The 17,928-nt window shown below is 42.6% G+C and overlaps 1 protein-coding gene across 2 annotated transcripts in view; it reads left to right on the top strand.

The window, feature by feature from the left end:
• Nucleotides 1-17,928, top strand: part of LOC139747711 (lachesin-like) — a 263,613-nt gene that overhangs the window by 10,695 nt on the left and 234,990 nt on the right. The gene's annotated exons all lie outside the window — the stretch shown is intronic.

Below are 17,928 nucleotides of genomic sequence, written 5' to 3'. Positions count from 1 at the left end.
CCACCTTATCAAAGACCAGTTTGCCAGCATCTGCCACAGACATCCCCGTCTTAGCAGCACTTGCCTCCCAGCCTACCGTCTAGCCCAACACCCTCTGAAGAACTTAAAGTCGCTTGCTGGCTGAACCGCCTTAAGTCAAAGCTTTGTACTGCACCCATTGACTTACCTATGCAATTGTACGCGAGGCTATCCTTTGAGGTGCGGGATCTGCCCCTCTGCTTCATCACCAGTGCCTCTCTTCATCAGCGAAAACACCCTACTAATTTAAAGACTTCATATATCCCTACAATACCGAAGTCAACAACCTGACAATCTCTCAGTTGGTTGCAACTCTTTGCTATCACCCTAGGCCTATGCTTGCTCTGTAAGAAAATTGCATTGATCTCAAGTTTCAAAGACTCACCCGTGAAAATAAGAAAACATCCCCGACCATCCACTGCCTCGTCCGCTTCTTAGTCTCTATGTATCGCAAAATTGAGAGACGCAAAATGTCTGTGGCTCTAACCGTCATTGATGCCATCAGTGCTTTTCAGCAACACAATAGTTAAAGAACCATTAATACTGGGGGCTTCGGGGAAGTCTCATTCTATGTCCTGGAGATATCCTCAGTGAACGTCGCCGGGGTATACGATTCCGAGGGGAGATCTCCACCTTTTAGCCCCTCACCTAAGTGTTCCACAGGGCACACAGATGAGACCCTTGTATTCCCTCGTCCTCATAAGCTTTTCCCTGATGGATGCGCCTTCTCGACTGAATGCGTAGACGACTCTATCGCTGGTGTCAACAAGTCTCCCTCTGGAACGCTCTTCACTACCTCTACATCTGGCCAATTGCCGACCGCGTCAATAAAGTCGACACATCACTCATTTTAGGACTATTTATATAAATCAGTCTTGCCTGCAATCCTCGCTGTTTTCAGAACTCAGCTCCCTCCAGGCTGTCCAGCCCGCCAGGTGTAGACTAAACTAGAAGGAACACATCGGCGCCATCGCTAAATCTTCTATTATCTCTTCACTGTCGGTAAACTAAAGCCACTTTGATTCCTTGTACCTGAATTCACGAATATCTACACGCATTTCATTCCTCCCGAACTCCCCTGCCTCCCCTGACTGGTGTTCTTCCCTATCTACCTTACAACAGGTGGCTACTGGAAAAGGAGCTGAAAAAGGAGCATGTAAGATCATTCTCGGTTCCTCATAGAACACCTGTAAGAGGTGGTGTAGAAATACTGTTCCCCTCAAATCTCGCCACCCATCACTTGGATCTCATCCGATCGTCCAAGGAACAAGATACAACTTCCTCGCCACCGTCACTTCCTGCCACCACAGATCCACGGGTTGCAGTTTGCCACCACAAACGCATCCAGCCCATCCGAGCTAAGCCTGACTGCTACAAGAACAGCCCTGCTCCAACCACTGTAAACATTTTGAGGAACTTTTAATGTTTGAATACAGACAGACTGCCTGTCTGACATCCTCGCCCCTTCTTATAACCTTAGTATCTTTACATATATTTATCATTTCCATTTTTTTCAGTCTCTGACATTATTATTATTATCATCATTATCATTATCATTATTATTATTATTATTATTATTATTATTATACAAGGATTTCCTCACACACACACACACACACACACACACACACACACACACACTCACAGAGACGGGCCATCGTTGTGTAGCGGTTAGCGTTGCTGACCACCACGCATGCACGGGCTGCCTGGGAGCAAACCCGCATAGGTTCGCTTCCTAGTCTCGGCAAGCGGTACACACTCCACCCTCCTGTTCATCCACCCCCTTGGGGCTGGTTAATAGAATGGAACCCTGGCCTAAGCTAAGGGTATCTGTGTGTGAGTAAAAGGCATATTCCGTATATACAAGGTTCAGAAGAAGGGGTAAGACGAGTGTAAACTCTCTCACCGTAACACACATACAGGAGTCACACGCAGCGGTTAGTATAAGCTCTTCATCCTCCTACTTCTTCCTGTCCGAGCGGCGGTTCGAATCTCGCTCGATGGACGTGAGATATGTTACACAAGTAAAGAAAAACATTTGACAGATCTGAAAGACTGCAGATAAGATGGTGCAGCTAAAGAACGATCGCTCGTACTGGACAATGTCATTGAGGTGAGGATGTTCAGCTAAAAAGACGCGGCATACAGCCAATTTTCTTTGATTATCAGAATTCATGTAGTGATGATCTCACTTTAGTTGTATCAGCCCTATTCTCGTTGACATACTTTTAGGCACGTAGATCACCTTTCATTTGTTGAATGTTTTTAAGTTGTTTCTGTTACTTTTATCTCTATACATTATGTATCACAAGTTGAAGACAGATGGAGATTGAGGAAGATCCCGAAGGATTGTCTTCCCCGGCTGACCACCAACTTGGCCTCCCCTGCTGACCACTAACTTAGCCTCCCCGATTGACCACCGATTTCCCGCAAAAAAAAACAATTCGAAAACGACCTAATTTATACATGACAACAAGTCTTCACACTATAAGCTGCTGATGTGTGTTTGAACCAGCTTAAAAAAGTGAGAGAATAGAATGGTTTCTAGCCATAATTTTGGGTTTGTGGGTTTGAGAAAGTTAAATGTGAATGTTAGCCTCCTACTGTAGCTCATTTGTCTGACCATGCAGAGATTTATCGCGTGAATGATCATCAGGCCTATGGATTGTTTTGGCCATTCTATCAACGGAATCTACTGATTCTATGATGATAGAATGGAAACCTTTTCTATGAGCTCTCCACAGCGCTCAGGAAACCGGTGACAGAGACAGACAGACAGACAGACAGACAGACAGACAGACAGACAGACACATACACACACACACACACACACATACATACATAGAAGAAGGTTAAGAGACCGCATGTATACATGGTAAAGAGGTGGGGCAACAAGACTTCACAGTTTTAACCGCATGCAACTATTTCAGGTATTCTATCACGATTTTCTGCTCCTATGTTCGTGTACCTCGTCCGAGACTCCCTTTAACCACCATGTTCCCCAGCTCCATCTTCGCCGTTCAGTTTATCCATTATTTCCAAATTCCTACCCGACCTCCGGTTCCTTTCCTGTCTGTTAGATCCTTCATTACATTCAACAGATCTTGTACTTCTTAGTTTCTCAGCTCTCTCCACACAGTGCTTTTTATATGCAACTCTCCCTTCCGTTCCCTCATGTGCATCCAACAATTCCTTCCCTGCTCACCTGCCCCTCCTTTGCCTTCTAGTTCCTAAACTGCCTTTCTTATTCCCTCCTTACCTTCTGGTACCTTGTCTGCTTCCCAGTGCACTTCTTAACTTCCAATTCCATATCTACTACTAGCACGCCCTTGCTTCCCAGTTCCTTTTCTACTTCTTGGTTTCTCAGTTGCCTCTCAGATCCTACCATGTTCTACTAGTTCCTCTGTTATTTTCTCAATGCCTTTTCTTTCCTTCAATGACTTCCCTATCCTTTCCGTGTCTCTGTATTTTCTCATGTCTTCCAGTTTCCCCACTGTTTCCTAATTTCTCCTCTCCTCATAATTCCTACCTTGTTCAGCCTCTACTTCCTGAGGTCATGTCACCATCGTGACCCATATACAAGGTTATGTGGGTCATATGGATGCCACGATTTATACATAATAGTTGACTTGATTCCACTACTGTGTCACAGCTCCTCCTTTGCCTTCCAGTCTTTCATTTGCCATCCTTCCCTCCAGTTTTTCCTTAACCTTCCTAGTTCAAAGATGGAAATACCGCTTCTCGTGCGATCAGAGATTGTTGGGTCTGGTTAGCACTAGGATGTGTGACCGCTGCCTGTCGGCAGAATCTCGTCACAAGTACTCGTAGGTACTCCAGTTACTCTTGTGCCTTCCAGCTCCTCATTTCTTCCTTTGCGTTGCTGTTCTTCCATCGTCTGCCTTCCAGTTTTTTTTTCTACCTCTTGATTCTACTCCAGTGTCGCCTGCACCTCTCATGAAGCTCCATTTGTTTCCCAATTTCATCGATGACTCTCAGATCTTCTTGTGTCCCATCTTCCTTCGCTGCCTTCAAGGTTCTCGACCTCCCAGTTCTTTCTGTTCCTTCTAGTTATTCCTCTGCCGCATTGTTCTTCCTTTGCATCATAACCTCTCCTTTATCTCATAGTTCCTCCCAGTTCCTCATTCGTTAACAAACTGATTCCTTGCATTTCAGTTCCTCCTCCGGCTTCCAAGTTCATTTCTGTCACCTAATTCCTCCTTGACTCCCCACTTCAAACCTTGTCCTCCAGTTTCCCTCTTATTCCCCACTTCCACTCCTCCCTCCTGGGTTTTCCTCTGCCTTTGAGGTTATCCTTATCTCTCGGCATGCTTCCTCCTTTTTCACCAGACACCCTCGGTAATTCCTCTCTCCTTCATGCTTCTCTCCGACTTATGCCTTGTATGTTTCAGCCTCTCAGCTCCAGCTCCATCTTTCTGCCTCAGCCGGCCTCCTCTCTCAGTTTCTACCCCCTGAACACGTCCTCTTTGTCTAAGCCTCTTCCCTTTATCCCATAATTTCCCCTCTGTTTGAGCTTTCTTTTTTTCCATCTAGCTCCCGACCGCTTCAGGTCGTCTTAATGTCCTCTTATCTCGTATTTCACTTCTGTCTCCCTTCTCTTATCTCTGTTTTCTCTCCTTACCTCCCACGCCTCCTTTACATCGTCTTATATTCCTGTATGCCTCCTAACATCTCCAGGCACGCCGTTGCACCTAGTACCGCGCCCTCTGATAGGACCTATGTCTCCGGACTGCTGCAGCTGCAAAGACCTGACAGCATTACTGTGTTACAGCCATATAGACACTACGGCATAACATGAGTACTGCGCTTCCTCAGCAACATCGCTTTTAACACCACGCACTCGACAGCCCTTGGCTGCAGTTCACACATTAGCACTAGATACTCCTCGCACAACATACTCCGATCTCCAAATACACGCATTCTACTAAGACGTAACATACTCCTCCCGGTAATGATGACTTCTCGGTAACGCACACTTCTCAGTAACGCACACTTCTCGGTAACGCACACTGCTTGGTAACGCACACTTCCCCATTAAGAACATCTCCCGGTATAGCAGACTAACTAATGGGTTGACAGAAGACTTCCGCTGCTTCCGCTTCAAGTAACAAGTGTGGAGATACAAAGTGATAATCGTATGTATCTCTCTCTCTCTCTTTCTCTCTCTCTCTCTCTCTCTCTCTCTCTCTCTCTCTCTCTCTCTCTCTCTCTCTCTCTCTCTCTCTCTCTCTCTCTCTTTCTATATATATATATATATATATATATATTTTTTTTTTTTTTTTTTTTTTCATACTATTTGCCATTTCCCGCGTTAGCGAGGTAGCATTAAGAACAGAGAACTGGGCCTTAGAGAGAATATCCTCACCTGACCCCCTTCTCTGTTCCTTCTTTTGGAAAATTAAAAAAAACAAGAAAGGGGAGGATTTCCAGCCACCCGCTCCCTCCCCTTTTAGTCGCCTTCTACGACACGCAGGGAATACGTGGGAAGTATTCTTTCTCCCCTATCCCCAGGGATATATATGTATATATATATATATATATATATATATATATATATATATATATATATATATATATATATATATATATATATATACATATACATGTGTATGGGGGTGGGTTGGGCCATTTCTTTCGTCTGTTTCCTTGCGCTACCTCGCAAACGCGGGAGACAGCGACAAAGCAAAAAAAAAAAAAATATATATATATATATGAATATGTACATGTGTATATATATGTATATGTCTGTGTTTGTATATGTATGTATACGTTGATATGTATAGGTATGTATATGTGCGTGTGTGGGTGTTTATGTATATATATGTGTATGTGGGTGGGTTGAGCCATTCTTTCGTCTGTTTCCTTGCGCTACCTCGCTAACGCGGGAGGCAGCGACTAAGTATAATAATAATATATATATATATATATATATACATATATATCCTAACCTGAGCCGGGTACCCATTTTGTCGATCAGCCCCTAATGGTGGTTGAACATCTGGGTTGACTAAGGATCGACTGCCACAACCAGGATTCGAACCTATGCGCTCGACCCCGGGCGGGCCGTGAAGGCGTCAAAGTCAGGAACGCTAACCACTACACCACGAAAGCATTTCATGAATGAAATGTCCGAATGTGAGGTTAACTAGGAATTTCCCGCGATCTGTTGCGCATCCGACACTTTTCTGCCGAACCGATGGCGTAGGTACTATGCTGTCGAGTGAACGTGGCAAAACAAACTCAACATCGCGAGGCAACATCATCCTAGATTATTCTGGTGTTATATCTCCGGATAACATGTCGCTTTTGAATAGAGCACATCGTGATGTTGTACCGTATATCGCGATGACGTGGGTACATCGTCACTCTGTACAGGATGTTGAAGAGCTGTTGTGTCGTCTGGTGGTGTTTGGTGTGGTCTGCGGACATCCGACGCTGAAGCCATACGAGGTCTCTGTCTACTGGGAGGGAAGTAACGTACCACTTGGATGCAGCTTGCCCTCATGGGTTCTTATAATGTTATGCTTAGAGCATACCACGGTGCTTACCACACCATCCTACCATACCGACCACACCTCAGTACTACACCTACCACACCGCATTGCCACACCTACCACACCACACTGCCTCACCTTCTACACCACACTACTATACACTGACAAATCACTCTGCTACACCTACCGCACCACACAGACACACCTTTCACACTGCCATACATGCCACACCACATTACTACATCTACTACACCACATTATCACGTCTACTACGCCTCACTACCATCCTTACCGTTTCACAGTACCATACATACAACACCACACTACCAACCTACCACATCACACTGCCATACCTACTACACCACACTGCCATACACTGCAATACCTCTCACACCACATTAACACATCCACTACACCACAGTACCACTCAACACAACACTACCACACCTACCACAACACATTTACCATCCACACTATATTGACACGTCTACAGTATCACACAACCACACATACCACACAACAGTACCACACCTACCACCATACCTGTACATTTCATACCACACTATACCATATATTACATAACTTGCCCTCTATCACCTTACTGACACACTTCTTACAGTGTACCTCTCGCACCTTTCGCACCACTGTCCAATTCTTGATTACTGTCGCACCTTTCATACTATCACTCACCTTACACTAATATCACATATCTCACACCATACTGCCACTTGTCACATCTCACAGACCGCTGACGCACTACATACGCCAATGTCACACCTTTCACACCATTGCCACACTTCTTATCACAAAGTGCACACCTTGTAGGCCACGGTGTTCCATCTTGCACACTACACTACAATCTAGCGGCGTTGAATCAGGGAATGTTACTGATTAAGGCCGAGGGCTGAGAGTCAAATCCTATGTGAGCCGATCAAACTTGAATTTATCTAGCTTAGAAAAGAGAAGGCTAGGAAGTGATCGAACACAGGTATCCAAAATTATCAAAGGCTTTGATGACCTGGATCTAACAGACTAACTTAAGGCTTGATTCGTCTTAGTTCACTTGTACTAATGGATACAATCATTGCTCTTCTGATATCCATGTGTTGTATTCCCCTATGAAAGTGGATTTCGATGTACTCCACAAAGATTGGCCTGGTCTCGCTCGGTCTGTAACAACTAAAACGCGCGCTAAGAGATTCTATGGCGGTAACGACGAGTCCTTCAGCATACTGAACTTCATTTTACCTCTAATTTCCTCCTAATGTAGTTGTACTGTTTCTGTCCCCTTGGGTTCCTCTGACATTAAACTTATTTTAGTCACCTCCAGCTGAACACGTCCATCGCCGACCTTCCGTCGAAACACCAGCTGTAGCACTGTGGGAGGGATCAGCGATCTTCCTTCCACAGCTTCTGTATTGACTTTCCTTGGGGCCAGTACTGTCTCAGAGGCTGGAATGCCTCCACTTCTGCTAACAGTATAGTGATAGTCAACCTGGCTGGAATGATGTGCTACGATTCTACTTTTCCTCTTCAGGTGTGGTCTGAACGCTCGTGGCTTGATGCTTGTTGCACCAGGGCGACCTTATATGTCCTTGAAGCTTTCCCCTTCCTCTGCACCTCATTTAGCTCACATAAGGCAGGAAGGTCCTCCTGATATGTGCTCCTCTTCAATGGATAGACCTTCCTGGTCCTTAATCAAAGGCATCTCATCAGCCACTGTAATTCAGCTCTTTTCTGACTGGAAAAACCTGCTGTTTTCGCCATCTAATTTTTGTCTTACTATGCTTTGGACAACTTTACCTCTAGTCGTCTCCATCATCTTCTCGTATTGAACCCAAGCCATTTCCCTACACTTCCTTCGTGCATGTTCTGAGCTGTCTCTCGACCACAAGTGGACGAGGCGTCTGGAGCGTATGGCATAATTCCTCGCGTCTTAAAGGAGTGTGCCTTCTGACGTAGCTTCGATCTCGGTTGATGAAGTTTGACGGCTTGAATGACTCTGTCAGTTGATAGGCCTAAGAGTCCAAACAACGGAACAAGGTCATTAAGGCCGTCAACGTCAAGCTACGCCCATCAGTTAACCAGGTCACATACGTGGGAAAGTGCAAACAGTCGTAGAATTCTTCTGAACACTTGAAGAAAGTGTTTAAGATTTTTCGGTTAGTGGACGAAGCCTGGTGTTGACACCCTCAATGACCATGGCACCTGATTGCTTTGAAGTCCAATCACTCAACCAAACAACCAATTCGCGTGGAAAAATATTCATCTATTGCCCAGCTGCCGACAACCATTGGTCTCAATGATTAACATACGATTCGAGTTTAGATGCCGTTAAGTGCGCAAATATACAAAATAGAAAATGGTCTTTTGACTGAGATATAATGACAGGTTTACAAATAACGAATTAGCTTTGACAGAATGAAAGAAGTACATCTGGAGAACAATTTACGTGAATTGATCTAAAGATACGTTAAGATAAAGGATTTCCAGTGAATGGGATCAAATAATGGAGTTTGAGGAACATGTTTAAAGAGCAGGGTATGCGTGAATGAATTTAAAGGCAAGCTTGAATAATGCACTAGTAATGGATGAGTTTAGATAACAGAGAAGTAAAGATTGCATGTATGAAATGAATGAATTTAACGAAAACATTACCTGAGGGACTTTCCATGAATTGATATAAAAAATGGTTAAAGAAAATGTTTAGGTGACATAGTTTAGCCAAGTGGATGTCGTTAATGTGAAAGACTGTGAGTGGGGTTGAAATATAGAAGGAATCTTTAAATAACCAGCAAATTTAGTTTTCAATACCAAATGCGTGTTTCGTGGAGCACTTGCGTCGCCTGCAGGACAGCATGAGTATTGAGGGTGAAACAAGAATGGCTGAAAATATTTTGTGGAAAATATCAGTCATTTCAGTACGTGTCACGACCCAAGAAGGATTTTCTTTTCTTCACGTTATGAACCAGGTTCAACCTCCTCATAAGTGGCGCTTTCATCAAAATAGAGATGTGGGTCTTATAGTTTCATGGCCAAAGGTTGAATTTTCTTGAACTATGAAGTAAGCTAAGTTACAGGCCAAGCCTTTTGATAAGTGACATAAGTCAGGTTATAACCAAACTAGAGTTATGGGTCACAAGCAATTCAACCCTCTGGATGGTGGGAATCAACGTGTAAGGCATAATACGTATCTAATGGAAAGTTTTCACGTTATGACCAAAGGAACGTTGCAAACCTTACCCCTGACTACGGACGAACAGACGGGTCACCATGAAGGATACGATGATCCCCAGGTGTTTGCCACACTCTGCAGGCAACAGAATAAACAGATGATGTACTATGTGAGGAGGGAAGGTTAGATAGAGTAACAGTGTGAAGGCTGGAGGTCAAAGACTGAGAAGCATAGACATGGGCTGCATGGAGGGAGATGATATCAAGTCTATCCCCATAGATTAGTTTCGGTGAGACGGTAAGTCATGACACGAAGGGTGCAACATGGTTCTGGGCATCATTTCAACTAAAGTCGGGACGGTAGTACTTCCCTGGGCAGCTGTCGATACTGAGGGTAGCACTTCCCTGGGCGACTGCTGTCTGCACGGAAGGTGTAAGATGATCCTCGGGCCTCACTACAACCCTCTTAAATCGGGATGGCAGTACTTCCCTGGGCAGCTGCTGACGCAAGGGGCATAACATGGTATTGGGCAATACTTTAACCTACTTAGGAGGGTATTACTTCCTTGGGTGGCTGCTGTCTACAACCTACTGACACGAAGGATGTAAGATGATACCGGTCATCTCTTCAGCACTCCTAAACTATCCTGGACGTATAGGTCCTATCTGAATTCATAACAAAGCTTCAGCTAAGATCAGTTTCTCTCTGATCAATAGAGTTGACTTTCATTTTTTGTATAAGTGAAATCCTGAGGCGAACTCTACATCTATAGACGCATTCCTTGCATTGTTAAACCCTGCCTACCTCTTGCATCATCCTTTGGTGCTTTTGATATATCAAAATATTTTGTCATCGATCATAAGTGTGATAATGAATCGAAGACATTGACTGGTAAGGAAATCCCGAATGTTTATATACCGTATACAGTTATATTATCGTTTCGTTAGTGCTAATCTAGGCTCCTCGGTGCATATTTCTTCACCTCTCCATTTTTCTGGAAAGAAAAAATTGCCAATCTTTTACTTCATGGTAAAGAAAATGACTCTTTTGTGTTATATGGTATAAAGTTATTGAAGAGCGGTGTACAGAGGTATTGACCCGTGGGAAGGCTGATGACCTGCCCGCTGATAGAGGAGTCGTGGTGAGGAGCCAGCGTCATTGTCATGACAACACAAGACGGTTCAGCCGTCATTATCATGATGAAAGAGGACGGTCCAGCTGTCACTTTTATGACAAAGCATAAGATGGTCTAGCTGTCACTGTAAGGACATAACATAAGACGGTCCAGCCGTCTTATGTTATGTCAGAACACTGGACCGTCCAATTGTCATTATCATAACATAAAATAGGACAATCCAACTGTCCTTGTTATGAAATAACACATGACAGTCCAACCGTCATTGTTATAACATAGCACAAGACGATCCAACTATCATTGTTACGACCTAACACAGGACGGTCCACCTGTCACTGATATGAAACATTACATGATTGTTCAGAAAGCCAGTTGGTACCTTCGATTACGTCTAGAAAGCCAATTGGTCATCATCTTCGAGTACGTCTAGAAAGCCAATCGGTCATCATCTTCTAGTACGTCTAGAAAGCCAATTGGTCATCACCTTTGAGTACGTCTATCATTACTTCAACTTTAAAAAAAACATTGACTCGAAGACATGTGATAACAACCAGAATGATAACCAACCACGTTAGTCAATAACTTGGGCTAATAAAACTTGAGCATGATTTCCAGGCAATGACATCTGGCAGACACACAGAGATTATAAAACTGTGAAATAAACACCCACTCAGCAACAACCTTAGCTTCTTGATGGTGTAACCTAACGAACGCTTGGTCCTCTTAATCATTCATTATGTTGTTTTTTGTTTTTCTGCTTAATTCGGCTGGAAAACACTAAGAAATGGGCTAGATGTTTATAATCTTTTAGTCTTGTGTGCGTGAGGCCTGGCCTGCCAAGGACGCTTAGCACTAATGAGGCACCACCATACAAAACCCTCCGGAGCGAGACTGCCTTGATTCAGTATATGTATTACCCATGATGGAGTGGCTTCTTATAATTTGGGTTATGACCCGCATACCTATTACGGATTTTCCTTCCTCTCCTTCGAATGGCTTGTGTTCTTATAAGCCGTTGACATAAGACGGGCGGGAGAAAATGAGTTTCTTGAGCTTCGGGTGGAATGAGTAACATCTACGGTTGGATTGGACACTTAAGGCCGTAGTGGCAAACAAAAGGTCTGTTGGTATCCAACACTTTGCAGTGTTTTATTTGTTGACTTGAGACTCGCTATGATGCGTAGTCTCCCGTCAGCATAAGTTAGAACACTGAACTGATCATAAGTCTCCCTCAGCAAGCCGTCCTACGATCTGGAAACAGTCCTTCTGAGATGAGCCGTCTCAAGGCTCAGCGTATCTTCGTCAGTGCCTGAAAAATCCAACGTGAAATACTAGTAGAGGAATTACCACAGCTTTTTTGTACAGGCTACAATATTTATTCTCTTGCCTGAAAATTTTTGAGAAATTTTTGTTTTAGAATTGAAAAATGAAAGGCTTCTCTAATTGAAATTATCATGGGAAAGATCTCATAATACTTCCTTAGTTCGATAGATATCCAATAAATGCAAACTAATAATCAAAAAGATCTTTCCAATATGAAAGATTTTCAACATATCAGGAGATATTATGATGGAGAGAGCGCTACAAAACACTGCCGTAGACACTTGTGATGAGATTCCACCTCCAGACAAGCGTGAAATTTCCAAATGATGATCAGGGAGGGTTGGCAGTCCACATGACATTGATACATCGTGGGACCTCAAGCTATGGTGTTACCCTGGTAAGCAATAAGTGAAAATTTCCTTGAAAATCAAATTTAATCGCTTAGGATATCGATTATTTTCATAAGAATATACATATTTCTTTCTCTCCCTATTTCCTTTAAAACGTATAACTTCAGCTTTATCAGCAAAGACGGTTCGAACAAACATGCACCGGTCCACTACACAGCTCAAGTGTACCACAAGACTGAGATAGATTCGAGTCTACGGTTCCGCATAAGATGTTCGAAATCTTTCTTGACACAAAGCCCGGAACAGTCGCCAAGAATCTTAAGGAATCACCTTCAGTCTAGACGCGCTGCTGCAGCGGATCCTGTCACGTCTCTCATCATCGTGTTGGATTAGAAGTTCATGAGTTACCTTACAGAGGGCATCGGTCAGACAAAACAAGATGCAAAAATGTTACAGAAAAAACAACAGGAAATATCATATAGACAGCATGTGTTTTCCTTTTGGAGCTAAGAAGCAAACGATCATCTGTACAGTGCAGCACAGGACTCAGCCTTGTGTGGGTAACCACACTGCACCATACTATCCCACACCACCTCATTGATTGACATTCTATCAATCAACTCTCCGTTGTAAAAGTAATCAAACGCCAACATTAAAAAAGCGAGTCACTGCTCCCATCTCGACAGGATATCTCCTGAAGGAAACACGAGAGGGCACTGTGTCCTGGTTGGCCCAGTAAAGCGCACGGACGCATAGAGTCTCAGCTGTGAGGATGAGTAGGTTGCCGGCCGTCGCTTGTTTCCGAGGGACGTGCGGAAGGCGTCACATCACTTGGTGTGGGTGAGGGGAACTGATCACGACCTGAGCTACCCCATGTCATGTCTCCAGAGCTTGACAACACATCTAAAGGGTAGGATCATAGACGATGACGGGTAGTTCCCTGCTGGCCTGGACTTACAACACATAGTCTAAGTGAAAACATCCTTTTTACGATTTGAATTTATAACCTGCATATGATATTGTCATAATAATATCCTTGAAACTCGGTAAAAAAGAAATATAGATCTACATAGGTGAATGACAGACTGATAGCTGTAAACGAGAGAAAACAGCTAGTCTAATCATCTATGAGTACTTCATCCTTCTCATATTTGGCGAGTGTCAGAATCTGTATTGAAATTAATCTAGTTCAGACCTGAGATATGCTCAAATTAAGAACATTTTTTGCGGTATTTTTCAGTCCGCACGAGCTATACCTGTCACAATAACTGCATATGTGATGATCTGTTATACCTCTGCCCCTATGACGGATTGTAGTGGTTACACCTGCCTTGCTAGAGTGAAGCAGGGAAGGAAACTGATACACCTGACTCACCTGGTATGTGAGAGCGTGGCCGGCAGCAGGTGACAGTCAATGGGTGGTGAGGTTTTACGACGAGAAGGAGGTTTGATATGAGGTTTTGCGATGAGAAGGAGGTTTGATATGAGGTTTTACGAGGAGAAGGAGGTTTAATATGAGGTTTTACGACGAGAAGCAGCTTTGATACGAGGTTTTACGACGGGAAGGTTTAATATGAGTTTTACAACGAGAAGACGGTTTGATATGTTTTACAAAAAAAATATTTGATACATCGGAGATATATATACGGAGATAAAGGGGCAGCTGATGTTGCTCTCATTCTAGACATCGTGCACTGGTCTCATATGACAGGTGGCATATGTCGCGATCACATATGACAGGAGGCAGATGACAAGTGGAGTGTTCTCTGCTTGTCTGTATGTATACCTGTGTTTTGTTCAGAGAGCAAAGGGCGAGTATTTCAATCACGCGAGTGGGGTGTGATGTGCTTATATGACGGGTGGTGTGTGTGCAAGGCTCACATGACAATGGTCTTTGTTCTGTGTTGCCATCGCTTGATAAATGTCGTTTCGTGCACCTATGACAGAGGGCGGGAAATGAGCTCATATGACAGGTGAGACGTTGTACACATATAGTACAGGAGTATGTTCTACACTTATATGACAAATGGCGTGTGTCGTGTTCATCTGACAGATGGACTCATATGACGCACGGCGTGCGATCTGCGCATATGACAAGTCGTAGCTTGTGCATTTAAGATGGAGGAGCGTGCGCAGTTTCCGTGTCAGAGGTGCTTTTTGTCGTGCGCTTTAGAGGTGACATATGTTGTGCTTATGTGATATGTAGTGTCGTGTTGTCTTGTAACAAGTGTCTGCATGCCAAGCGTTGTTCTTTAACCCTAAGATGGCTGGTCATGTGGTCAGAAATCTCTGGCGTACTTTTATGACTGGTAGCTTATGATGTGCTCCTCTTACATGTGGCGTATGCGCCGCGCTCATGACAGGGAACATGTGACATGCGCCATGCTCATATGTTGTGTCCATTTGACGCACGGTCGTGTGCTGTGTTCACATGACGCAGCGCAGGGACGTATGCTGCGTTCATATGACAGATGACGGTGTGATCTTCTCATACGATGGATGATATCCGCTGCTCTGGTATGTTTCTGTGGTGCGCTGTGACACCAAGACTCTTTCTTAAAAAAGAGGTCATGAGGGGTATAAATGGACTGAACCAGGGCGTGTGAAGCGTCCGGGGTAAACCATGGGAAGGTCTGAGGGGCCTGGATGCGGATGGTGAGCTGCTTTTTCGGTGCGTTGCACATGACAGTTATAGGTTGATATGAGTTGGTGTGGTGTTTCTTCGTCTGTTCCTGAGGCTACCTTGGTAAAGCGGGAAATAGCGATCAAGTATGAAATATATATATATATATATATATATATATATATATATATATATATATATATATATATATATATATATATATATATATATATATATATATATATATATATATATATATATATATATATATATATATATATATATATATATTTTTTTTTTTTTTTTTTTTCATACTATTCGCTATTTCCCGCGATAGCGAGGTAGCGTTAAGAACAGAGGACTGGGCCTTTGAGGGAATATCCTCACCTGGACCTCTTCTCTGTTACTTCTTTTTTTTTTTTTTTTTTTTTTTCCAAAAGAAGTAACAGAGAAGTATATATATATATATATATATATATATATATATATATATATATATATATATATATATATATATATATATATATATATATATATATATATATATATATATATTCATATATATATATATATATATATATATATATATATATATATATATATATATATATTTTTTTTCATTTCATTCAAACTATTCGCCATTTCCCGCGTTAGCGAGGTAGCGTTAAGAACAGAGGACTGGGCCTTGGAGGGAATATCCTCACCTGGCCCCCTTCTCTGTTCCTTGTTTTGGAAAATTAAAAAAAAAAGAGAGGGGAAGATTTCCAGCCCCCCGCTCCCTCCCCTTTTAGTCGCCTTCTACGACACGCAGGGAATACGTGGGAAGTATTCTTTCTCCCCTATCCCCAGGGATATATATATATATATATATATATATATATATATATATATATATATATATATATATATATATATATATATATATATATATATATATCTTGCATCTTTATATCATACTATTCGCCATTTCCCGCATTAGCGAGGTAGCGTTAAGAACAGAGGACTGGGCCTTTGAGGGAACATCCTCACCTGACCCCCTTCTCTGTTCCCTCTTTTGGAAGAAAAAAAAAAAAGATATTCTACAGCAACATGATTCGAACTTCCACCATGAGTGTGGAAGGTGGGAATTTTTGCGACTAGGCTATAGAGCATATAATGAAGAAAAGATTGTTCGACTGCAAGTGATGGAATACCCTTCGTCTTGTATATACCAGAAACGGGGCTCTCACTGATCATATCCCAGCAGGAACACAGTAGCCACTAGCTAATCTTTTAGCGAAACGCACAGTAAAACCAGAGAATATAGCGCAGTGAATGTGCACTTCCATATACATACAGTGATCTCCTCCGAGAGCATGAAATTCGAAAACACAATCACGAGCATGGAATATAGGAATGTCGGCCAATAATGTATGGAGACCAGAACAGAAAAAGCGATTATTCGCCCACAGTTACTGGAATATACTGCATCATGTATATACAAGCAACGATGTCTCACAGACCCTTTGCCGTCAGACACGCAGGTGCCAGCAACTACAGTCAAACGAAGAATGAATATAGTGCATTGAACGCGCACTTCTATGGTCATACACGTAGCTCCAATAACATTTTTTTCTCTTTATATTAGGAATTCTCTAAGTAGTTTGCCAGCAGATCTAAATGCGTTCAGAGTTTGTGCAAATAGATTCGGACTCCTTATAGCTGTTTTATTACCTATCATAAACAAATTACCTGAATACAAGGAAACAAATTCTGCATGTAAAAGGAGCCTTCTTGAAATGGCTTGCCACAGGGATCACTACTGAGACCACTGCTATTTTTGACCCAAGTAAATGACATATTAGAAGGATCAGACTAATACCTGAATAAATTTGCTGATGATGCTAAGGTCAAGAGGAAATTACAGAGTGAGGGAGATTGCAACAATATACAAGGGGATCTAGACAAAGTCCATAAATTGGTCTAATACATGAGTGATGAAATTCAACCTGAATAAGTGCAAAGTAATAAGGATGAAACACAATGAAATAAACCTCAATGTACGTGAAATCTAGCAGAAACTGAACTCTGGGAATCGACATTATACCTAGCCTGTCGTCAGAGCTTCTCCTTGGCAGAACTATAGAAGAGAAAAACTATTTTCTGCAAATATTAGTCATTCAAATTGTTCGCTTCCCGTGTGAGGGAAAGACTAAAATATACATTTCTCAAGTTTGGTGATCACGCTTAAAAATACAAAAAAAAATTCTCAACATTTCAAATAATTTTGATGGCAGTAGCAGTGAAAAATTCCTTGAAAGATGCAAAGATAGAACAATCAAAGCCCATGATGCAAAAATTAAGCAAGAATCTCATTGGATCTGATGTAGAGAAGCACTTTTATAGTATAAAAATAGTGGATGCGTGGGATAAACTTATCAATGAAACTGTGAATGTGGACATTATAGGGTAAATATAATGAACTGTATGAGAGGAGAGAAATTTCCAAAGACGGGGCGCCATTTTGTAGATCTCTATCCCTCTACGGCGCAAATACTTACCCACCCCTTCTCTCTCTCTCTCTCTCTCTCTCTCTCTCTCTCTCTCTCTCTCTCTCTCTCTCTCTCTCTCTCTCTCTCTCTCTCTCTCTCTCTCTCTCTCACACACACACACACACACACACACACACACACACACACACAGAGGGTATTCAGCAGAAATTTAAGCAGTGGAAAAAAATGGTCAATGACTAAATAGCAAAAGTGAGAATGTGTTTGATACTCTAGAGGCCATTGAACATTAGGAAAGGTTCT

This window comes from Panulirus ornatus, chromosome 69 (assembly GCF_036320965.1).
Source record: "Panulirus ornatus isolate Po-2019 chromosome 69, ASM3632096v1, whole genome shotgun sequence".
Classification (NCBI taxonomy): Eukaryota; Metazoa; Arthropoda; class Malacostraca; order Decapoda; family Palinuridae; genus Panulirus; species Panulirus ornatus.
Note: the sequence above shows the minus strand (reverse complement) of the source record. Positions and strands in the feature narration are given on the sequence as shown.